At 39.3% G+C, this 23614-nt stretch overlaps 1 protein-coding gene and 1 long non-coding RNA gene across 2 annotated transcripts in view; one reads left to right on the top strand and one right to left on the bottom strand.

Annotated features, from left to right (window-relative positions):
- The window catches only part of LOC134206487 (proteoglycan Cow-like), a 504826-nt gene that overhangs the window by 194921 nt on the left and 286291 nt on the right, over positions 1–23614 (bottom strand). The gene's annotated exons all lie outside the window — the stretch shown is intronic.
- Positions 22630–23217, top strand: LOC134205806 (uncharacterized). The gene is made up of 2 exons (XR_009978205.1): positions 22630–22722; positions 22797–23217. It is a non-coding gene; the product is annotated as an uncharacterized LOC134205806 (long non-coding RNA).

A 23614-nucleotide genomic window follows, 5' to 3' on the forward strand; every position in this document is an offset into this window, starting at 1 on the left:
AGAGAGAAGAACGTTAAAACTGATGTCGAAGAAAAAAACACCGACCAGACTCCCGGGAGCCACTTGGTTGCATCACCGCAAGCAGTCGCGCACTCTTTGATAATTTGTCATCCCACTGACTGCTTCGCTAACGTTTTTCTCAATTTGTAAAACTCACATCTGGCGATGCCATTGCGTTGGACTTTAGTGGCGAGTTGCTGGTGCAATGCGTTAGTCAGTAAATAACGATGGACAAAACAAAATGTTAGAAAAAAATGTCAGAAAGGAAAATCAAAAGATCGACTTTTATTTCAGTGTTCGATAGTGCATGGTTTTGACAATAAATATTACTCAGTCTTACAGTCTTAATCGATATTTATTACTATAACACACTTTCTAACTAAGACTTCGCACAATCGTCATCTGCCTTTTCGGGAGTCATGAGATATGAAAGTTTTATTTTCTACTAAGGTAATGCTTGTTAAGAGCGAGCATTAACTTTGCATAGCAACTCATACCCAATGCAAACAAATTGTATTTGGGATATGCTATGCCCGTCAACATAATCGATGCACGACCTTTACAAAATTTACGATATTTGGTAGAATAATTTCTTTTCAAAAATTATTAGATTCGTATTTTAAATTTAAACCACCATGGTAAGCAACCATAAATTAAAACGGGAACCACATCACTAAATAATATTTAAATTAAACTTTTGCTGCAATTTTTACCATCTGAAATAAATGTGCAGAAACGTTAGTAAAAATCATGACACTAAAAATAAGATTGTGATCTTCAAGCATTAAAATACATTTGATTTACCGACTTAAAAAAAAAAAATCTTGAGGACATTAATAATTATTTTCGAGTGTCTTAGGGGAAAATGACACACGGAAGTCAAACTAGTGGAAGTAAAAGGAAGATATTTTTTAGAGCTTGAGGACATGTTGATTTTTTTATTCATTCGATAGACACCTTTTTTTGAGCTACAGTATATTATTTTTTCACACTCATAATACCCTAAATTTAATGTTTAAAATCCATTTTAAAAGATTTGACTGCTTGGCAGTTAGCTCACAGGCTGACAGCTCGGCCCAAAGTAAAATCAATTTAGGGGTGTTCAATACGCAACATTATTAGGGATTTCGAAATTGAAATTATCGAAATTTTCGAAATTAATTCCCGTGCACCAAAATTCATGAAATTTTAAATTTAGGCTCGGTTTTTATAATAGATTCCTCGCACTTAGTTTTATAGGGGTGCAACTGTATTGATCGATTTCGCTTCGTCGATGTTTTCTTTTTATTATTGTACCGAATTGCGCTAGTTTGTCGATGATTCAATCGTTTGGTGTGATAAAGGATGATTTTATCTTGCACCAGAAACAATAATCACGGTTGTAGCTTTTGAAACAATTGAGTTATTGAGAAAATATAAAATCGATTAGGAGAAATCGATCAATACATTTACGCCCCTAAGAAACTAAGCGCGAGAATTTAAGATATTTAATAATCTCAATACCCCTAAAACCCAATTGAGAACCTTCAAATTAAAATCAAAAAATGCTTGCTTCATGATTTGATCTAATACATTCTAATATATGGTTTGGTTCCGCGCTTTTAATTGAAACTACTACTTTCTAGCTTTAATATCGTTATTAAAAGTTATGAAATTTTGAAAAAAAAAAAGGGATCTCCAATGTTTGTAACCACTCTAGCATCAGCATTAGCATTGAGCATTTCGCACAAATTCGTAGGTGGTACAAGCCAATACTATTGTATGAAAGTTGCATCATTTTTCATCCGATACCACAACCAAAAAACAGATCTTACAATTATTGTATAAAAACGTGGCATATACAAATCTGTAAGCTTTTTATACAGAAATTGTATTAAAATAATACAAATCCATATAATTTCATCATTACATCGATTGTATTAAAATCTTCCAAAAATTGTATATGCCTATATAGGGGAACTGCTCCTTGAATTCATACCATGTACCCAAATCAATACCATTCGAAAACAAAGAATTGGTGCGCTATTTGTTTTGTTTCTCATTTTTGTGATTTTTTTCAGCAGTGAGCACGTCGGAAAACAATAAAACACGACACAAATTGAGCCTAAATTGTTTGTTTTGCGAATGTTATTGATATAGGAGCGTGTTATTAATAATGGAACAGATACCCTATTATACAGTTTCTGTAAGGTTCTTATGCAAGACTGTATTAAAATCTGCCATCCGCTGGTTGGGTGCACAGATATTGATTTGGGACTAATCACTATCTCTTAGATGGAAGCAATGCACTCACCAATAGTCGAAATCTGTCCTGGCCACGTCCTTGCGAATGCTGAGGAAGGGGAAGGATGGTTAGTTGGACACCTACTTAAGAAATATGCAGAGAACTCTACGACCTCTCCTTGGTGCCACGGGAGGTTTTGGAATTGTGTGGCAGTAGGAATCGTCTGGATAGAACGTGAAACACAGAAAGAACTAAGATAGAAATACAAAGTAGGAAAGCCTGGAACTGAACCCACGACCTCCTGCTTATAAGGCAGAAGCGGTAGCCACTAGATCACCGAGCTCGTCTCCTATGTTTGTGACCACTCTATCGCAAAAATGAATTTCCTAATGGCAAATTTGGAGGCAGCAGGAACTATGATGTTCAAGAACTTGACAACCCCTCCCCAGACCATTGTGAGTTGTATTTAGGGATTGCCTATAATGTGGTGGGGTTTTGAAGCGAGTCCTGTTAAACTTCTATTAAATGTTGCATACATCAGCAAGTAGGTCTTACCAAAGCGACCAAGTGCTATTCCAATCGCACTAGCCAAAAAACTAACAAACCGAGGAGGTACGGCTCACCTCAGCATCTTTTCTCCAAGTTAGGAGAAACTGAACCCAGAAAAATCTGCACGTTGTTTCCACCTGAAATTCACGAAACTTCTAACTTTCTGATAGAATGCTCGTTCTATGTGTATGATAAGTTCTACCTGAGTTTTAGATAGAATTCTCCGGACACGTAAGTTTCCCCTGAATTTTCTGAATCATTTGCGGTACTTTTACCCTTCTCTAGCTCGCGGTAAACTTTTCAATAGCAAGTGACCCCTCGAACTGGGTCTCAAGGTCGGCTTACTACTGGGCAATCGGAGGGGCTTCGCGAACAATGTGCAGTTTATTGTCACATTTCTCTTGTTAGTTTAAAATGAATTCTATTGTGGAAGGAAACTATGGATTTATTTAATGTGTATATAATTTAAGTCAATGTGTAGTGATTTATAGAAGATTGTGGGATGAGGGACGTACCGGTACTGCTGCTGTTGAAATTGCGTTGCTGGTGTTCTCGATGACGATGGACGAGCGCTCGCCGAAGATCTTGTAGTCTGGTTTGGCCTCCGACAGGGTGGTGGTAATAGTTGGAAGGGAAAGCTGGTGGATCGGATAGCAGATCGTCTTGGCTTTACGGTGCGATCTACTTCTCACGCTGGCGTCTTCCCTCTTTGGCTTATATCGGTAGAGCCCAGGACGATACCGGAATGACTCTGCCGAGAGGGGTCCTCTTTTACGGTTAGGGCACCGGTTCGGGCCCGAGGAAGCGCTCCTTTGTAAATTATAACCGCGCACGGCAAGAGCGTATGGTCTTTTACGAATTAGGCGTAGTGGCCAGCTAGGGACAACTAGGCCGATCGCGTGCTTCGCTAACCGTAGGTTGGCACACAAAATGGCTTCGTACCGTGAGGTACTACAAAAGGTCCTGTGAGGGTAACGGGTAACTTTCATCAAATGCCGTACGTTACGTTAGTTTTAAGTTAATTTAAGTCGGGTTGCACTAAACTATGCACGTCTTCTTCTTCTTCTTATTGGCATTACATCTCCCACTGGGACAGAGCCGCCTCGCAGCTTAGTGTGTTCATTAAGCACTTCCACAGTTATTAACCGCGAGGTTTCTTAGCCAAGTTACCATTTCTGCATTCGTATATCATGAGGCTAACACGATGATACTTTTATGCCCAGGGAAATCGAGACAATTTTCAAACCGAAAATTGCCTAGACCGGCACCGGGAATCGAATCCAGCCACCCTCAGCATGGTCTTGCTTTGTAGCCGCGCGTTTTACCGCACGGCTAAGGAGGGCCCCAAACTATGCACGTACCTGATCGAACTTAATCACACTCCTGTATTTCAACCACTCACTCTATCACTAGGACACTCAAAAATTACTTCTTTCGATCCGAAGCACACGAACGGCAGAACTAAAGCAAGGGATGGCGGATTCTCATTGCGACTCAATCCTTCCCAAGATGAAGTTTTTCTTTATTACCACCCCCTTTTGTTTCAGGATTTGCGCGCGCCTGCATGTCGTGCACCCACTGATGTTCAACATGTCTCCTTGTACCCACACTACTGTTATACACTTCAAATTTACAAAACCACTAACGCTACTAACAATAATTTTATTTTTGAATTTATTAATATTACCAACCCAACACTAAAAACCTTAGGAACGTGACAATAACAAAACACATTTAGCACATTTTGAAAACTAAAAATCTTGTAACACTTGGTTACAGTACGTGTGCACGTAAAATGTACCTGAAGATGGAAACATCGTTCAGATTATTAGGAATGAGAAAATCGTTCGTGTTACAACAAGGGACTGTAAGCAAAACTGTGCACCATGGTTCTCCTGAAATTCAAATGGAATATTCCTCCAGAAATTTAGATTGGTGTCGTGTATTTCAATATTTAATGAGAAAAGCACATAAGAGAAGTCACAATTGCACTTCAGGGATAGATTTAGTAATTTCCATCAATTCAAACTTATTTGCATTCATTTGAATGCATAGCAGCAATTTAAGAAAAAAAATCAATCGATTTTAAGAAAGATATTTAAAGAAATCCTTGGAAAAATAGAAAAAAAAAGTTTTTTAATAACTCCGGAACGCCAGGTCATTTCAGGCCAGGCCAATTTTCTATAGCGAAAAAGTAGGCAGGATTCCGTGTCGAATGCAACCTCGTGCAAGCAAATCGGCTAAGTAAAAAAATGTATCTCATATTTTTTTGTACACACACACATACAGACATCATCTCAATTCGTCGAGCTGAGTCGATTGGTGTATGGCACTATAGGCAAAGATGGAAAGAAGCCACAAGATACCCGACTTCTATGATTTTACGGAGACACGATAAGCGGTCCAAGTGAACAAAAACCGAACTAGTACTCTGTTAATTTTGATCGATCATCTATTGAGTAAATGTCAATAAAATAAAACAATAACAGCTGAGTCATTGCAAACCATGCCAACAACTCATACAAGGCGATGGCCAAAAACAGTTTTTTTTAAAGTGAACTGGCAAGATGTTTACCGATCTTTTTTTTCATTCAATGAAGTGCGTATAATAAATTATGTGCAAGAATGTGAGACCCTGGAGTTTTGTCAAAACCCGGGAATCAATAAGAGCAGTCAAATCTGCTCGATGCATTTTGCCAACTCTGCTTTTATTTACAAATCGCAGCTCCATCACTTTTCCCAGTTAATCCTGCAGCAGTAATATCAACTCCGATGGTAATATATATTTCATCGAACGAAGAAGCAACTTCGATGGATTTAGGCCACGAATATGAGGATAATGGAATTGATGTTGCTGGAGAAGTTGAATTGGGAAATGTTGACATCGATCAGGAAACACACCTAACTAACGAAAATACAAGGAAAGCTCGCGATAATTATTTGGTCCATGATCATGATTACGCATTGAATGTGGAACGAGTTATTATATCTATGGAGCGACTAGTTATTGTGGAAAAGGAGAAAAGAGTTTTAAAGAAAAAAGTAAGAAGCTATCAGAAAAATATGTCTAAACAGAAGTCACGAGTCAATCTCGTTGCAGAAACAAGAAATACACATGATGTTGCCGTGTAACTGACGTTTGTGTTCATTCTTTTCTTTATATTTACATTCTCGATACACGATAAACAAAAACCTTCGAAAAAGTATTAATGCTTGAATTTTTGTGCAACAGATGGAAGCACTTGATTGATTTCAGTGTCTCCGGTGAGATGTATGAAAAGTTTTGAACTCGGTTATCTTGTTGCTTCTTGCCATCTTTGCTATAGGTCTCTTTGCCTTCTATCAGAAGTTTGTTTCGTACCGAATGCAACCTATCGCGAATAAACCGGATAATGCTAAGTACTAATAAGTATGTCTCACATTTCAGTACACACACATACATCCAGTATGGCCCACTGAAAAAAGAGAAAGATTTTTTCTAGCTTACGTTAGAAGGTAATTTCTACTATTCATATATATGTATGTAAGTAAACGAATCATGAAAAAAAACATTTGTATCTAGTAAATGTACTCATGAAAAATTGAAAAAATGTTAGATTTTGATATACTGTACATACACACATACAGACATCACCTCAATTCGTCGAGCTGAGTCGATTTGTATAGAACACAATTGGTCTCCGGGCTTTCTATCAAAAGATTTTGTTTGAAGCGATTCTATAGCATTTCGGTACAACTTTGTTGTTCGAGAACGGCAAAATAAGCAACAAATAATCAACGAGGGAATACGGACCGGACAAATCGGTGAAGTCCACAGCGACGAAAAGGGACTAGAAGTTGAAAGCTCGATTCGCGAAACTGCAAATCTCTTAAGTTCATCGAGAGCAAACGCATTCTTGTCGATGTGCTGAATGTTCTGACTACGGATTAGGCATCGTAGCGATGCAGGAGGTATGTTGGAATCTGAGTAAAAAGGTTGTAAGGACAAAAAGTCGGAAAAACAAAAGATAGATATTACGGTTGTGGGACAAAAGTAAAAGTTCGTCAGAAGTCAAAAGATCGAATGTCGAAAAGTGAGATAGGATAAAATGTCGAAATTATAAAAAAAAGAGGAAAAACGTCGAGTGTTAATCAGCCATTCTTCTGCACATTTATGTTTTTTTAGATTATTCTGAAGAAGTATCAGAGGCATTTCTGCGGGAGGTCTTCTTTGGTGGAGATCGATCTGTTGATCCTACCGTAACTAAACGTAACATATTTACTGCGCTTGCTGCTCTTTTCCTCTTCCTCTTTCATTTTTCTATAGCAATCCGTGTAGTCTATTTCCCCCTTCAGCAAAAAACCAGATTCGATCTGCATTGTTTTTAAATTCAACTGTTTCAGTTAGTTTCTCACGCAGTTGCATGTTGTTATCCAGTGACTCTTGCATTGCATGCATCGAAACAAGCTTCACTCTCAGCGAACGAGCCAAAGTGGTATGTTTGGCGAAAGTCGGCGTAAACTTTTTTTTACCACTTTAGGGTGTTATTTGTTTACATAATAGAGGTAATAAACTATAGAGGACGCTTGTCGCTGTCGTCACTGGCGAAACATCTTTTGCTGGCGAGGATAGGGCACTAAATGTCTACAAAGGAAAAATCGGAACGTTTTGACAGATAGGTACCCAACATGTTTGGGGACGATAACAAAGGGAACCGCAGCGACAATCGTCCTCTATAGTTTATTACCTCTATTGTTTACATTGGTGTCTAAGGGAATGAATTTTACAAAAATATGGCGCATCGGATGACGAAAACTTGTAGTTCCATTTTGTTCCACAGGTGGCGCTGCAAAATGTAACTTCTTTAAGAAACGATTTTTAAATATGATGTCTTTGGCAAAGTTGTAGTGTAATCTATATATATAAAAATGAAATGGTCTGTGTTCGTATCCGCATAACTCGAAAACGACTGGATGGATTGTCTTCATTCCTTCAGCAAATATGTTCGTTATCGTTTCCGACGGGTTTATATGATATTTCCTCATGCAAAAACTACGAGTAAGGTTGAGTAAATCGTGGAAAACTAAAATATAGAATCGTAAGGAAATTTCGCATGGACAACAACACTTTCGCCTACTACGCAGGACAACGTCTGCCGGGTCGACTAGTTTATTATAAATTTTATTGCTGGAGACACCGAGTGTCAATCTATCATCATATTTATAATGCGGGCCGAAAAAAACAGACCTTAAAAACTAACAGTTCTAGGTCAATACAATGTTCTACAAACATGTTACAATAGAGAGAAAAGGTGTGAAAAATGTTGCCAAGGTAGATTCGTTGGATACGGGGAATTAACTGATATCCCATCGTTATTCGAATCTTTTTCCGCAATACCTCATAAAACATCTTAAATGGCAAACTAAACTATATGTATCAAAATTAAACATCTTTTCAAAACGAAAAAAAAAACCTAACTTACCTCACAAGTCATTAAACAAGGGTAGGGGAAGAGGCCCCAAAACGCCCCCCCGATGCAAAACGCCTTTTGTGGTTTCCCTCATATTTACCGTCATTAATATGTCCGTAACAAAACTAGATCTAAAATTATGTAGGATAGGCGAAGAATGTTTCAAAATAGTGCATGGGAAGGTCGGAAAAACCGAAAATTTCCACATTTTGAAGAAACATCTAACATTTTGGCGAGGCAAAACGCCCTAGTGGCAATCACCTACAAAGTACTTGCGTCTCCACGGACTATCCATACTAGAATGCTGATTCGCCGACGCGTGGTACTTTGTTCCCTAGGAGCCGCCAGCTGAAAGGCGTTTTGCCTCATGAGTTTTCCGGCAACAAAATATCACCACTTTTTTAAATGTTAATATTATCAATATGATTGAGATTTTTGACAATTTTTGAATGGCATCAACTAGCTATCTGACTGATGCATAATGTAAAAATACCCATGAATAGCGTTACAAATAAGACAATAGAGCAGTGTTTGCTTAGCTAGGGCATATTATCCCCCCTTCCCCTAATTATATTTTATTGTATGGGGGTATGGAATTGCCTAAATTTGCATTACGTAATTTGTTAACGAACGTTTTTTATTGTTTCATTTGCCCAAGATCGCTTTTAGACGGAGTACCTTGATATTTTATGTAATTTTCAATTGTTCACATTTCAAAAAGTTTTTGGATGTCGATCAATAACATAAACTTCAATGCATGTTCCAATCTGGTCAAAAATTCACCCTAAACTAGGAAAACAAAATTCTAAAAAGGTGGAATTGATGAAACCGCGAATTATTTGCCTTGAATTAAGATCGGTTTTAGAATGCAAAATAGTGATTTTGAGTGAAATCAATAATTTGGGCGTTAGAGGGTTAATCGTACTTAAAAAAAAGCCTCTGTTTAAAATATAAAGCATCTCATAAGTGTAAACTATGATTAATATAATTAAACATCAACATCTGTCTATTCGACTTTTTTTTGTCTTTTCGATCTTTCATCCTTTTGACCTTTTGAACCACACACTTTGAAAAAGCCATGCAATTTTAGATGCTTCGAGACCGACACCCACGAGCATCATTATTGATGCGCAATTGTGTCATGAAAAATGTGAAACTAGGTCCATTTTTAAATTTACACGGCTGTATTATTGAAATTATTGCGTGAGCGCCACTCACGTTACCACCCAGCCCAAGATGAATACACAGCTAGGTGTTTCAATCTGCCCAAATCATGGACGAGAAGAAGGCGGGGGTGAAAAATTCATTTTCGGTGCAAAACATAAACAAACCGGCTGGCTCTCCCATACTAAAATCCAAGATGGCTGAATCGTGAATTTGGCAGATTGGAACACCTAGTGGTGTATTCATCTTGACCCAGCCATCACCGCTTCATTAGAAAGCAGAGATCAAAGTGAAACAAGTTCTACATTCTTCCGCGTATGCTATGTTCATTGCATCAACCCGTCGGCTGCTTGGGTGTTGTCATTTCATACGTTCATCGCACCGGTTGCTGTGCTTTGGGTTCGATGGATGTAATTTTCACTTTGTTTTCCATTGAAACTGTGGCGATTGGACTGAAACTTTCGGGTGCATCCAAATTGATTGAGCAATACATCTTAATTCATATTACGTCTTGCGTTATTGTGTCAGTTTTTTCAATCACGTCACCTGTAACATTAATATTTTTTTGGTGTGCAGTTATTTTTTTCAACCTTTTGTCATTTTCTTTTCTTTCGACCTTTTGTCCCTCGACCTTTTGTCCTTTCGGGATTTTATCCTTTCGATCTTTTGACGTTCGACCTTTTGTCAGTCACATACTCATGCAATGGCGGGCATAGAAAAGCTTTCAATTAAAAACTGAGGAAACGCTAATAGAATACTAAGTTGAAAAGCTAGGCCAAGTCCCAGTTGGAATGTAGAGCCATGAAGAAGAAGAAGATACACAATAAATAATCACGGAAGAAAACGTTGTAGACAATTAACCATTGGGCATTTTCTTTGGAAAATTGGGTCGAAGTAGTTTAGAGTGTATTGTTTACACTGAATTATTATCGCTGTTAGTTATTCGAAAATTGAAAAAATAATTGTTAACTGGAATTAAAGTTGCTCATGGATGTGGCTTTCTCAGTCTGAGGATAATCAAAACGGCTAAATTTTGAAATTACCTGACGTTTCGGCCAAATGTATTTGGCCATTTTCAAGGGAAATTATGTGTCAACCGTTTTTCGTTCGCGAATCAATGCCGAAACGTTGGGTAATTTCAAAATCTAGCCGTTTTGATTATCCTCAGACTGAAAAAATAATGTCACTCGAAAACCAATGTCATGAATTGATTTTGGGCATCTTCTTCATTAGCATTACATCCCCCACTGGGACATTGCCGCCTCGCAGCTTAGTGTTTTATAAGCCCTTCAACAGGTATTAACTGCGAGGTTTCTAAGCCAAGTTACCATTTCTGCATTAGTATATCATGAGGCTAACACGATGATACTTTTATGCCCAGGGAAGTCGAGACAATTTCCAAACCGAAAACTGTCTAGACCGGCACCGGGAATCGAACCCAGTCACCCTCAGCATGGTCTTGCTTTGTAGCCGCGCATCTTACCGAACGGCTAAGGAAGGCCCCAAGGGCATACACCTGGAAAATCCTCAACTATCTCCTCGAGACATGGAAAACAACCCGAAATCGTGCATTTAATAGTGAGTCGTGTGATTAAACGTGACAACGAAACTCTGAGCATCGAACGGAAGAAGAAATACGGTCAGAATAGATGTTCTATTGGTGAGCACAATCACAAGCGTATCATGAAAGCGTTTGAGCGGAATCCAAACGCTTCCATCAGAGGTGTAATCAAAAAGTTGAATCTGTCCAAGTCTTTCGTTCAGAGAGCCAAGAACCAGGAGGTACTGCAAACGTACAAATCGTGACGAACGACAAAATACGGTGGCAAAGTCAGGGGCCAAATGTTGACGAAGTCTTAGGGGCACTTCCAGCAGCTTCCGGGGTTACTGTTATTCACCGCCCAGGATGAGTTTATTGTTCGGCAGGAAGTAAGGAAGCAGAGACTTTCAAGGTTTTCCAAGAAATACATGATTTGGCAAGCGACCTGCTCATGTGGCGAATGGAGTGCGCCGCTCATGACTATCGGGACTGTAAACGGGGAGATCTATCTCATGAAGTGTCTACAGAACCGTCTGCTTTTCTGTTGAAGCAACACGAGGACCCTACAATCTTCTGACTGCAACTAGCTTCATGTCATTATTAAAATGTTGTCCTGGAGTGGTACGAAGCTAACGTGGTCACTTTCGTATTCAAGGATATGAGCTGCCCTAACGCACCGGAACAAAGACTCGTCAAAAATACTGGGCTATTAAAGAGCAGGCACTGCGGCAATATCCCAAGAGGTCAAAACTAAGGAAGGCTTGAAGAAAATTAGGGGTTTCAGCGCAGATAAAGCTAAGGCCAGATGTAGTACAGAATCTAATGAGTGGAGACGTACGGTGGATCAGTCATCAAGGTAATTTTGTGCAGCGTTTTTTCCGTTATGCAATTTGATGTGGGACACCCTTCACGGGTCTTATAATTTTTGGATAGGAAAGATTCTGTAAAATATTCCGAATGCCGAAGAGATCGTTAATCGGTTTCACGTGGAATTGCTGCATGCCTTTCGAAAACAGCTACCGCGCAATCATTTGAATTATTTATTCAACACTTAAAGGGAATAATTTGTTTAGCATAGAACATATTTTCTGTTTCAAAAAATCTCGTTTTCAATCAAGCCACCTCTCATTTGCTCAAGTACCATCGTGTTTCGAAATTTATTTCCACCAGCAACGGTTGCTGTTGCCTGCTCTTTTACGCAGAATTCAGTGTTAGGAAGGTGCTGTCTAGCTGTTGGATTACAAAAACCATTCCGCAAAGCACAGCACTTCAGAGATATCCCTGCACCAGTGCCATATTAGAACAATGCCATCAAACCGGAACAGTCCGAGTGAAAAGCTGCCGCAGTGAATCCATTGACCCGATGAGCGTCGGCGGCGTACACACAGTTTTGTCGTTTCACCGACTGGTTCCACGTTGTGCGGAGGACCATTGAAATTCGAGTGGTGGTGCGTTGGCCTACCTACGGGCATTGCTGGACAAATCGGTGGTCGCACACCATAAACGATAATCGGGTTCGATTGTTTCGGAACGAGAGGTTTCGCATCTTTGAACGTCCCACGGGGATGTCGGGAGTTAAATCGAACCATTTGCCGAATTGGTGGAGGTGATGACAGCTTTCGGGTATTCGTACAATGATCTATGAGCATTGCACAGTGGTGCGAAAAATCGCGATTCTAGTTTATTGGTTTGTTACGAATAAATATTTGCTCAAAACTTTCATAGTTTCGACAGAATATCTTGAACGTTATTAATCTTTTTGTAACCAAGAATCGCTTCGCATAAATCTGCCTTTTTCATATTATATTGTAATACGGGTCGACTCATGAAGGTTTGCAAATTCTGAGCCAAAATTGGCCTGACCGAGCCATCATTCGGCTATGACACAGAAAACCCACACACAATGTCAACCATACGGTGCTGCTGCGGCTGTGGTTTCGCATTGTGTACCATTATTATTGTCACCGCCGCACCGCCTGGTGTGCAATACAGTCAGGAACCCACTCAGACACAGCCACTGTTCCAAGGGTTTCTGCCATTATATGCAAAATGCAGTAAAACTGCAACAATGGCACATCCGTTTAGGGCGTCAGCAACAGAACGAAGAAGGTGGTGGTGTCATCATCACTGCTCGGGTGCCAAGCCAGTCCAATACGGGAAGTTGAATTCCACAATGCTTTATCATGTGGATGTGAGGTCAGATTGCCATTAATGGGGTGCTTGTTTATAATTGCTATCATGTTGCCGGAATGCAAGTGCATCATAAAACAGATAATAGAACAAGAGACGATTGGACGCACAGTCCGTAGCGTGTTTGACATTTCAACATGCTTCGCCTTTCCATCCATCCTTTGAACAGATTGGGCTTTGGAATACCATATTGCGAATCAAGCAAATCAAAAATTAAAACAAAATCCAAATTAAAGCATGGCAAGTTCAAAAATCATAACCAGCCACTGTTTTGGGTCATAATACAGTTTAATGAATACCTCAAATAACAGTAATTGCTTTTCAAAGAGTTTATCACTGTGCCTGGAGCAGAGTTTTTATTGAGTCTATACCATTTCGTCGAAAGAAATTCGATCGAATGACGTTTTCTTTAAATGACATTCTATCGAAAGGAGAGACCGCTGGTAATGTATTTCATCCATTGTCCGACTTTGCTGTTAAAGCTCCTCTAAATAAGGATTTCTCAGGGAGTTGTGGAACGGTTCGAAAACTTTCAATGCAGATCGCATGAGCTACATCAGTGAGGTCTACATAAAATAAATCGTGGTCTACATGGACACATCGTTTCAATTTTATTTCAAAAGTTTACAATTCAAAATGATGGCCAATGCCCAATATGAATTCCGTTCGGTAACACATCATCAAAACTGCGTGTGTCGATAATACTTTCGAACTGAGTAGATTTTTTTTCCGCACTTAGTAGTTTGCGATAAACTTGTTTTCATGGCTTGTTATGATTGGGAGAGGTTTATGCCTTTCGTTTATCGTGGGTCGTTAACAACTAGGTAACAATTGAGACTGAATTCTGCAATTCCTGGTCTAGAATCTAATAGTTGGGCCAAGTATAATTTCATTCGCTTTAAAAAAAATCCAACATAATTCATTCACTGCAGCTCATAACAAAAACGATTTTTTTTATGTTTCTTAAGTATACGGCGTTGGTGCTTATTGTTAATCCAGTAAGCCGCCTTATAAGTTCGCTTCATATCTTAACGACAGCTTCCTACGCCAAGAGAGGCCTCATGGAAACAGATGTAAAGAAAATAATACCGCATTCAAAAAGCACAACAAAAGCTACACCACAACGCACGTAAAGTGAGCTAATTACTGCTGCCGCGAAAAACCAACTGTAAACGAACGAACCGAAGTAAAACGCGACGGAAACGAAGGAATGGTGCCATGAATAGCGATCGTCACATAAAATAACGACTGGAGTGCAAGCAAGGAGCCTGATAAACCACTGACTTATGCACCCAAAGGTGACAGTAACTTTCTCGTGAATTTAAAAATGGCTTCTGTTGTATTCAAACTGCATTTTATACAATCAGCCGGCAATTTAAAAGGACAATGGCGGAACAAATATTGTTTTCTCCATCTTCACGATTTTTTGAAACATTGTTTTATTATTTAAAGATGAAATTCAAAATATTATTGAGGAAATAATAAAATATTGATATTTTCCAGAAAATTCTTGAAGAAAACTGATAAGATTTCCGATTTCAACGATTTGTTCATTTATTTTTTTATTTTCCACCCCCTTTGTTATCCGCAGACTAACAGGAAAAAAGATGGAATTTATTTGTTCCGCCATAATCTAACTTCAAAAAAAAAAATATTTATTTTTAAAACATTCTTTAACAAATACGAAGTTTTGAGATTTTATATATTTTAATATTTATATAATAATTCATTGACCAGTCGAGAAGCTCTATAGAAAAAAAAATGTTTGTGAAATTTATAATGGCCTTAACGTGCATCTAATTATTAGTATTTATTTGTAACAGCCTATCATGCTCTTCTTTTATCATTAGGGTATCCAATCATGGTTTGAACCAAATGGCGGGTTTCAGATGAGCCGTCAAAGTAAAGTTGATTTATTTCATTAAAGGGACATGTTAGAACTGCGATTTCTAGTTTGTATGGAAGCTTAGTTCATTATCTTTCTAAAAACATCCTGGGTGCACATATTTATGCTTAGTTTCATTGAAAAAACTTAATAATTACATAACTTTGATTCGTATCATGGTTTGAACTACACTGTTCATGGTTTGAACTAAATTCGTACCATGGTTTGAACTACTGCAGCAGCCAGCAGCTCCTAAATATAATACTAATCACATGCATGAAATGCTGAGGAAATCTGTAGAAAAGCAAATTTGTTTTACTATTCATCTTCTCGCATTCGATTAGTAACTCGAAACGTGTGAAAATCGTCTAAATTATCGATATGAAAATTGCGATTTTCTCATATTGGAAATGTAAACAAAATGCTCCAGCTAGGCGCATGCAGCGCTCCTAGCGGACAGCAGCAGAACATTACTGCATTTACAAGTTCAAACCATGGTACGAATTTAGTTCAAACCATGATCAGTTTTTATCTTGTATAAATGTTACTATATTAACTATTTAAAACTGTTTCTCAATTGTATGATGACGTCAATCGATTACAGATGAAAATAGCGTTCTTTTGATATATTGATCTTACTCCTGGGTCATAAAATGCGTCCTTTACGAGCTTTCTAAAATTATGCCACTGGTAGGGGGGATTTGGCGCAAATTCAGGACGTTTTTAAATCGCTTTATTTTATTACTCAAACAATATGTACGAATGTTTAAATAAACTCTATCACTTCCAGTATACTTAAATATTCCATTCATACTGTTTTAGGTTTATTTCCTGCCAATGAGATGGTAATTTCTACTGATTTCAAAATGGTTCAAACCATGATACGCTTTTCACTAGTTCAAACCATGATTGGATACCCTATTATAACCGTAAAAACCGTTCCTTTTGCAAATATGTAGGTATGTAACATATCTGCAGAAGGGACGGTTTTGGCTTAATCTGTGTCATTTTTCATTGCTATCGTGCGTGTTCACTGCTGAAAAATCGCAAAAAGCGAGAAGCAAAGCAATTCGTAAGATTTTACCTCACGGCTCCTTCAAATTTGTTTTGGAGCAACCTCATGACCTTTCGGTACCGTGGTGTTTGAAAAAAGCAAACAAACAACTCGAAGAGCAGTTGTACAACGAATTTATAGCGAGATGCGGTTTGACTGAAGGAGGCTTCCCGACAGACAAAGACACGCTTCAAATATGACGAAAGGAGGCTGAGTTCAAGAGCATGATGGTGAGAGATGGATCTAGCGTCCTTTCAAGATTTTCCTTTTTTTTTTCATTTATTTAAACTCGAGTTCCAACGGAAAACTACAACCGGAGAAAAAGTAAAAATATTCAGGCAAGTTTAAACTTCCGGATGGGTCACATTAAAAAAGAACTACTTTGTAGCCATGATAAAAGATTTCAATCGTACACGGACAGAAAATTATTAACATTGATGATGATGATGATGATACTACCATCTATTGTAGCAAGGCACCTGCCGATAGCACTGGCCATATCTGACAAACGATTCGATCATGATTATGCTACTGTTTGTATTTCATCAGACTCCTGTATGAAGGGCCAAAAATGGGTGGGGTGGTTCCATAAGCAGAGACACTTATGCGAATCCACGGGATGTATAAAGAATCTCCTTCCAGAAGAAAGTTCGTACATACAATATTATAATCTAGCCCTCGTTTCCCAGATTGACCCAATAGATGGGGAGAAGAGCCCGCCCTTTATCCACGAGATGTTAACAGTAGGAAGTTGGCGATTCCACTCTTCCTACCCAAATCGCTTCAATCGGGTGCCCTGATGGTTTTCTTTTATGGCATATAATCATATAGTTTCAACATAATTTGGTAAATTTATATAATGGAATTCTCTCACCAAGTTTCAATTCCATGTCCTGGACGAGAAAGGACCTCTCTTCAACGCCAGCTAGTTTTAGATTTATTCCTTCAGAGATAGGAAACCAATAGCTCTTCAAGAGATGTTCTGGTTTAGATCGGGGAATATGCTTCATTCTGGGTCAAAGTTCGAGAAATAGACTTCTTGATTTCTAAAAAGATGAAATAAAAAGACGGATGGCAGTATCATATATAATAACATAATTGTTTTGATTAATATGAATATGTATTCTGACTTTTTTGCCTTTCTCGTACAACGAACTTTTTTTTAAAAAAGATTTTTCTTTTTTTTTCTATTTGGGCAAAATGAGATTTTTATATATTCTGAAGCCTCGTCCAAAATAACAGCAAAAAAAACCTAAAAAAATCTAGTTCGGAAATGTATGATTTTTTTTCTCGTTTGTTTGAAAAACTACCACACGCACTTTGAACATTACGGAGATTATGGAGCACTGTTTGCCATTTCCGAACTGAAAGTGTACCAGGGCATTGAGTATTGCCAACAACTACTGATTCGGTGCCAATTTGTTCAAAGAAAATTATTAACATTGAACCAAAAAATGGAATTGTAGTCATCATTAATTGAGGTACGTTTTGTATACTACCGTACCTCATAATTTATATGCTAATCTCTGATTTCAGAACTTGGGAACAGCCATGTAACACCCATAGACTCGGAATGCTCTGGAGCAGCGGTGCTGAACCTTTTGGTTGAATGGAACCCCTTAAGGCCTTGGCATTGCTTGAAGAACTTTCGCTGGAAATTCATACTATATTTAAAATATGATTCAATTTCAACCATTTATAGTTATCATAAGTCCAATGTACTTGTAATCTCACATGGAAAAATGTCTATTGGATTTCTAAAAATGTTCGCTGTTTAGTTTGTTATGTTTAGGTGTTATGTTGGCTCTTCCCAGTCAACACAAAATATTATATGATGCAACATAAGATGCTAAAGTGGAAGCCTTCACTTTAGCATCTTATGTGACATCATATAGATCTTGTGTTCACTGGGTGGTTTTCAAGATGGGCCATACCGAAATTGGTGCTTGGCGCCATTTTAGAATTCAAGATGACTGATAACCCGTGCAAAATAGGCATTGCCGGAATGAGCTCGATGAGTGGAAGCCGAAAATCAGTGTTTGGCGCTATAAAAGCGTTCAAGACGGCCCACTTCCGGTTAGACCTTTGCTTTAGCGTCGACCATTTTCTTTGCCGTTGTCGTCGTAAAAAACTAATCGGTGTGCATCCAAATGAAAATTAAACGATTATGCAGCATTTATTCTCATTTCCAATAAATCGATGAATCGAAATCATTGGATTGCGACTCACTCCCAACTTCAGCATGAAGATGACTTCTAGCTAATAAAAAACGTTGCACAAAAATTGAATAATGCCAATAACTTTTGATTTTTGGAAAATATCCTTGCGTTCATGGGAATTTTGCATTATTAAGGAAAATTTTATATTTATTCGGAACTTGATTCCAAGGAACTTTTATTTTTTTAATGTCTTGTTTTTTGGAGGAAGAATTTTCAGAGGAACTACTGGAGGAACTTCCGAAGAAATTCTGGAAGGATGTCTTTCGTAAGAACTCCTGGAGGTACGTCGTCCTGTGGAGCTTCTGGAAACAAATCCTAGAGTGATTTTCGAATGTACTTTTAGAGGAGTTTCTCAAGAAACTGGAGAGAATTTCCTGGAGGTACTTCTGAAGAAATTTCCGGAGGAATTCCATTGAGAAACTTCCGGAGTCAATCTTTTGAGGAAGTTCCGGGGGAATTTATTCGAGGAACGTTCCGGAGGAATTTGTGGAAGAGCTTCCAGAGAAATTCCTGGAGGAACTCATTAAGAAATTCCTGGAAGAACTTCTAGAAGATATCCTGAAAGAACTTCCCCAGGATTTCCTTAAGGAACTTCTGGAGGATTTTCTGGAGAAATTTCACGAGGATTTCTTGGAGGAAATTGAAGAAGAACTTCTGGAGGAATTTCTTTGAGGAACTTCCGAAAAAAATCCTTCAAGGAACTTCCGGAAGAATTCCTTCGAGGAATTTCTGGACGAATTTCTTTGGGGAACACCCGGAGGAAATTCTGAAGGAACTCCTGGAATTGTGGAGGAACCTCCGGAAAAATTTGTGGAAGAACTTCTTGAGACATTTCTGGAGATGCTTATTGAGGAATTCCTGGAAGAACTTCCAGAAAACTCATTGAGGAACCTCCGGAAGAATTCCTAGAGTAATTTCCGGAGGAATTCTTGGAGGAACTTTCAGAGGGATTCCTAGAGAAAGTTTCGCAGGAACTCCGGTGAAATTCCTGGAGTAACTTCTGGCGGAATTCCTGGAAGAACTTCCAGAGGAATACCCGGAGGAACTTCCGGAGGAATTCCTGGAGGAACTGCCGGGAGAATTCCTGGAGGAACTGCCGGAAGAATTCCTGGAGGAACTTCCGAAAGAATTCTCGGAGGAACTTCCGGAGGAATTGCTGGAGAAACTTCCGGAGGAATTCCTGGAGGAACTTCCGGAAGAATTCCTGGAGGAACTTCCGGAGGAATTCCTGGAGGAACTTCCGGAGGAATTCCTGGAGGAACTTCCGGAGGAATTCCTGGAGGAACTTCCGGAGGAATTCCTGGAGGAACTTCCGGAGGAATTCCTGGAGGAACTTCCGGAGGAATTCCTGGAGGAACTTCTGGAGGAATTCCTGGAGGAACTTCCGGAGGAATTCCTGGAGGAACTTCCGGAGGAATTCCTGGAGGAACTTCCGGAGGAATTCCTGGAGGAACTTCCGGAGGAATTCCTGGAGGAACTTCCGGAGGAATTCTTGGAGGAACTTCCGGAGGAATTCTTGGAGGAACTTCCGGAGGAATTCTTGGAGGAACTTCCGGAGGAATTCTTGGAGGAACTTCCGGAGGAATTCTTGGAGGAACTTCCGGAGGAATTCCTGGAGGAACTTCCGGAGGAATTCCTGGAGGAACTTCCGGAGGAATTCCTGGAGGAAATTCCGGAGGAATTCCTGGAGGAAATTCCGGAGGAATTCCTGGAGGAAATTCCGGAGGAATTCCTGGAGGAACTTCCGGAGGAATTCCTGGAGGAACTTCCGGAGGAATTCCTGGAGGAACTTCCGGAGGAATTCCTGGAGGAACTTCCGGAGGAATTCCTGGAGGAACTTCCGGAGGAATTCCTGGAGGAACTTCCGGAGGAATTCCTGGAGGAACTTCCAGAGGAATTCCTGGAGGAACTACCGGAGGAACTTCCGGAGGAATTCCCGGAGGAACTTCCGGAGGAATTCCCGGAGGAACTTCCGGAGGAATTCCCGGATGAACTTCCGGAGGAATTCCCGGATGAACTTCCAGAGGAATTCCTGGAGGAACTTCCCGAGGAATTCGCGGAGGAACTTCCGGAGGAATTCCCGGAGGAACTTCCGGAGGAATTCCCGGAGGAACTTCCGGAGGAATTCCCGGAGGAACTTCCGGAGGAATTCCCGGAGGAACTTCCGGAGGAATTCCCGGAGGAACTTCCGGAGGAATTGGGAGGAACTTCGGAGGAATTCTCGGAGGAACTTCCGGAGGAATTCCCGGAGGAACTTCCGGAGGAATTCCGGAGGAACTTCCGGAGGAATTCCCGGAGGAACTTCCGGAGGAATTCCCGGAGGAACTTCGGAGGAATTCCCGGAGGAACTTCGGAGGAATTCCCGGAGGAACTTCGGAGGAATTCGGAGGAACTTCGGAGGAATTCCCGGAGGAACTTTCGGAGGAATTCCCGAAGGTGCTTCCAGAGGAATTCCCGGAGGAACTTTCGGAGGAATTCCCGGAGGAACTTCCGGAGGAATTCCCGGAGGAATTCTCGGAGGAACTTCCGGAGGAATTCCCGGAGAAATTTCCGGATGAATTCCCGGAGGAATTCCCGGAGAAATTCCCGAAGGAACTTCCGGGGCTACAATCGAATAATAAATTTATATTTTTTTGTAAGTATTAAGAGTTATGATTATGCCTAAAACTGTAATATTACAATATAATAGAAAAACAATCCAAAATAATGAAATCTATTATTCTTTAATAAAAACCTTGATTGATCCACCTAGCGGTGTTTGTGCCTTTCTCGTACATCATATATACTAAAAAAATTGAGTGAGAATTTCCTAGCGTGTTTTTTTTTGTATATAAATCATATTTTGGCCATAACTTTTGATCCCGTAGTCCGAATTCCCGGACTGAATAGTAATAAGTGCCTAAAAGATGAGTGAGTTTTATTTTGCGCACATCCATTTTTTCTAATTCTTTATTAAAGAGGCTTTCAGCTCTTGGCTGGTTCACCTCTGCAAGCGCACATACATACACACACGCAGACAGATATCATCTGAATTCGTTGAGCTGAGTCGATTTATTTATAACGATTAATATCAGAACACTGTTGGCCTTTCCAGTTTCCTGATAAGTCAATTGCATATCGAGCCTTTTGATTCCAGCATGTTTTGTCAACAGTTCAACAATAATGGTAAGAGTTAGGTAACATGTAACCGTAAGGCTCCCGAGCAGGCATTGAAAAAAATGAGATCATGAGAAAAAATCGGGTTAATCTAAGCCAACTTGATGCTCTGACGCGGTGCAAGTTATGAGCTTCCTAAGATCTTTGAAATTGGACGTTCGATGATTCACAGTTTAATGATCTTCAACGCTCACCAATGGAAGCCTATTGAGTGAAGCGAATCACTTGGTAACACAACAATGAGCGTCGTTACGGTGCGCTGATAGAAGAAGCCATTCAAGCATTCTAAAAATGAAGACCTCTATGAGCCTGGAACTCTAGCACACTGAATGGGAGGCGTTGATACTTTCTGAAACGTTCTGGAAAACGTGACTGGTGTTCCCGAATCCATGAATTAAATCACAGTGTATTTTTGCTGGTTCACAAATTCGGGAACGCTTTTTTTGCGTGTAACAGTCGTCTCCGTCCACTGCTGCACGTCACGCAGTCTACGGAGGGTCCGTACATCGTCTTCCACCTGATCGATCCACCTTGATCGAAAATTAGTTTGCAAATAACAAAAAGTTTCAATTCTAACTTCTTTAAATAATAGTACTAGTACGTTCGGAGCGGCAAGTGTTTCTTTCGTTCCTATGTTAATACCAGTCGTGATCAAAACACCTTTGGAAAGAACTGACAAGCAACCATCCAAGGCTGGCGGATAGGGTTCATTCACAAATTACATAACGCATCAAGGGGTGGGTGGGTACCCAATATTGCGTTACAAAATGTCACGGTTTGTCTAGGGGGTGGGTGGGTTTGTTTAGTGCTGTTACGTGCATTTATGATAATAAAATAATATAAAAAACAAAATTTCTAATTAAATTTAAATTTGAAGTATTATTATGTACTATGAATGAAGTAAAGGAAAAGTTCACTAAAAATACTAATTCAGCATTTTAGTGAAACTTTAATAACACGTTATTCGTCACAGTTGGGGGTGGGTGGGTATAAAGCAAATGTTACAAACAAGTCACGGAGGGGTGGGTGGGGGCTCAAATCTGTGTTTTTTTGCGTTATGTAATTTGTGAATGAGCCCATAGAGTTAAAGTCAACGGAAATATGTGCCCGATAGTGTAGTGACGTTGCTTGGACCAACTTTATCAGAATAAGTTGATTTCCGAACAGACGGTGATGTGACAGTTTTGGACTGACTGGTGGAGCAAAATTCAACCAACAAAGTGCATTCCGCGTAACCCTGTATACACCAAGGCAGGCGATACCAGTTCCCTAATGGGAAAAATTATTAAATGTAAGTTTGTTACCGGGGTTCCTATATCTTAGCTTTTCTAATTTTCTATTGCTGATAGATGTACATGTTTTTAGGAATGTGAACGGAAGGATGTCGTCAAATAATGTGGATTGCAATTGCAAAAAATTAACGAGACCAGATGATGAGATGGAGGCGAGCCACAGTAAGACTCCGAGATCAGTGCGACTCTTCTAGTGTTGTGGGCAACGCGATCGGTCCGTGTTGCAGTGGAGTGAAAATTTATATTGAGTACCTAATTTGTAGGAGCGGCTGGAGTATCTGACCAAAATGTTTAATGACTTTTTATTCCGGAACAAAATTTATGCCGATAAATGGAACTAATAAAAAATCGTACCCCAAATGCAAAAGATGATCGATTCAAGACAAGAACAATTAAATGCCTGGATACACTATAATTCAAGATTAATCTCCCCCTATGATGTAATAAATTTAAGTTGGAAATAAAGAATAAAGAACATTATGAAATCGTAAAAATATTTATTAATTATGAATGTAGAAAATATATTGGGATTAAGTAAAGCAATGCCTAATTTCTGCCTCTCTGTATTGAAAACGTGTTTTTGAACAATCGGATTGTGTGGCCCGATTTCAATTTCACAGGTCTACAATTAATTTCGAAAGTTTAAACTTTTCATTTTAGAAGTAATGGGTGACTTCTAAATCGACAGTGATTAATCTTTCTACCCTCTACTAAATAGCAAATAGCAATAGGAACTTTTTATTTTGGGATAATACTAAGTTACTTTCTCTAGTCTAGTCTAGTCTAGTCATGATTCTTGTTCGGGGGCGATGAGCTTCATACAAATCAAAATCAAATTTTTATATTTGTAATACTTTAAATATTTCACGTTTGATGTCTTTATGTGGATTG

Source organism: Armigeres subalbatus, chromosome 1 (genome assembly GCF_024139115.2).
Source record: "Armigeres subalbatus isolate Guangzhou_Male chromosome 1, GZ_Asu_2, whole genome shotgun sequence".
In the NCBI taxonomy this organism is placed as follows: Eukaryota; Metazoa; Arthropoda; class Insecta; order Diptera; family Culicidae; genus Armigeres; species Armigeres subalbatus.